Below are 2,252 nucleotides of genomic sequence, written 5' to 3'. Positions count from 1 at the left end.
TTAGTGTAGTGTTGCCTAACTGCAACCCCCGCAATATAGTTTGCTACTCGCACTGCCCGGTCCCCAGAGTATCGCTTCATGTTAAACACCTTGCAGCTATACACTGTAATGCGGATGGCAGCAGGACGTACATGCTCAATGCCCTTCGCAGTTGTTCATTGGCATTCGCATGGCGAAGCACAGCCTACGTTGTGGTACGGCTTGTGTCAACTGTCCGCTGATGTTGTACGTCCAAATCACACACTGTACTGCACATTGGTCCTCATGTACTGAATGATACATCGTGGTACATGTGTGACCGTACCACGACTGCGCCAACAACGGCGAACCATACGGTCCAAATATTGTGCACTCAGCTACGTGTCGTCTCCCTATAAGAGCTGGATTGAAGTATGGTATGCCGTGGATGGCGATCAGCATGAGCCGTCTGTTGATGTAGTGGCGCGTGTTGTCAGACGTAGTCGTCTCTTCTCACACACCGTGATAGCATGGTGCACTGCGTTCCACATCTGCGACATGCGACAGAGGCCGGTTGACAGTCGTTCGCGCAATGGACATCGCATACGTACGGGGGCCACCTTCCACGTGTTCGCGAAGCGTGCACATGTTGTTGCGTGTATGTGGGCAGACATAGTGTGTCGTGACACCTGACACAGGCATGCAACAATCGTTGAATTTGCAAATGGCGATGGACGTCTACGTTTGCTGGTGACGTTACGCAAATGAAGAACTGGTAAACCGTTGTGGTGCGGTTGTTCTCGCTAGAGGTGAATCAGTGATGGCGACGATCGGTTGAGCTACCAACCGGTTGTTTCAGCGATACCCACCATGCCCACGAACGTGAATGGCATGTGGGTGTGAAGCGATACGCGGCGGTGGCTGGGTGGGACCGTCCCCGGCCGGTGAGGGGGGGCCTCCCGGCGTGCTGGCCGCGCGGTGCGTGGGCGCACGCGCTACAGCCGGCTGGTGGGGGCGGCCAGTGGCAGGCGCGCCGGCCGACGGAGGCGGCAGGCGGCGCAGCTGCGCGCCGGCGCACCCTGCACGCGGCGCCGTGCGGCCAAAGTAGGTCCTCGCGGGCCCGGTGCGAAGCGCGGTGGACATCTGCAGTGTGCTGGTCCGATTGAGGACTGTGTGCGCTGAGGATGCGCCGCCGCCCGGCGCTCGGCGCCGCGACGCCGTCTGCTGCTCGGTCGCCTCTGCGGTTCTCGCAGGTGGATTGTATCGCAGCTGTGCGGACGTGTTGGCGCGTGCGCTGTGCTGGGAGAGTTCGCTTCGGCACCCAAGTGGGGCTTTTGTCCTTCTGTGGCGCTGGCGTTGGAGCTGCCGGCCACCGTAGGTGGCGCGTGTTGTCTCCCGCCGGCAATGCCACGACAGCACGCTCCCGGGCCTCTGTCGGCAGCGGCAAGCTCAGTTGGGAGCACGGGTGGTCGCACCTAAAGCGTCTACTCGCCAAACTCCGGGCGATTGCGCCTCTCTCGAACCCGACCAAGTACTTAGGACGGCGCTGCGCGCCGCCGGGACCTGAGAGGGTTTCGAGGTGTATTGTGCAGGGGAGCTCAGCCTCCTCCTGTTTGCAGAATAATTGAGCGGACGCTTGCGTGTTCGCGCGGGCCCCCGGGACACACTCCCGGGCGGCCGGCTGCTCAGCTCTAGTTGACGCAGCTCCCTGGTTGATCCTGCCAGTAGTCATATGCTTGTCTCAAAGATTAAGCCATGCATGTCTCAGTACAAGCCGCATTAAGGTGAAACCGCGAATGGCTCATTAAATCAGTTATGGTTCCTTAGATCGTACCCACGTTACTTGGATAACTGTGGTAATTCTAGAGCTAATACATGCAAACAGAGTCCCGACCAGAGATGGAAGGGACGCTTTTATTAGATCAAAACCAATCGGTCGGCTCGTCCGGTCCGTTTGCCTTGGTGACTCTGAATAACTTTGGGCTGATCGCACGGTCCTCGTACCGGCGACGCATCTTTCAAATGTCTGCCTTATCAACTGTCGATGGTAGGTTCTGCGCCTACCATGGTTGTAACGGGTAACGGGGAATCAGGGTTCGATTCCGGAGAGGGAGCCTGAGAAACGGCTACCACATCCAAGGAAGGCAGCAGGCGCGCAAATTACCCACTCCCGGCACGGGGAGGTAGTGACGAAAAATAACGATACGGGACTCATCCGAGGCCCCGTAATCGGAATGAGTACACTTTAAATCCTTTAACGAGTATCTATTGGAGGGCAAGTCTGGTGCCAGCAG

The 2,252-nt window shown here is 58.1% G+C and overlaps 1 non-coding gene across 1 annotated transcript in view; it reads left to right on the top strand.

Annotated features, from left to right (window-relative positions):
* Positions 1-1,663: 1,663 nt before the first annotated feature.
* The window catches only part of LOC126444085 (small subunit ribosomal RNA), a 1,910-nt gene continuing 1,321 nt past the window's right edge, over positions 1,664-2,252 (top strand). The window contains exon 1 of the ribosomal RNA XR_007582402.1: positions 1,664-2,252. This exon is cut by the window's right edge and continues 1,321 nt beyond it. This is a non-coding gene — a ribosomal RNA (small subunit ribosomal RNA).

Source organism: Schistocerca serialis, unplaced genomic scaffold (genome assembly GCF_023864345.2).
Source record: "Schistocerca serialis cubense isolate TAMUIC-IGC-003099 unplaced genomic scaffold, iqSchSeri2.2 HiC_scaffold_223, whole genome shotgun sequence".
In the NCBI taxonomy this organism is placed as follows: Eukaryota; Metazoa; Arthropoda; class Insecta; order Orthoptera; family Acrididae; genus Schistocerca; species Schistocerca serialis.
Note: the sequence above shows the minus strand (reverse complement) of the source record. Positions and strands in the feature narration are given on the sequence as shown.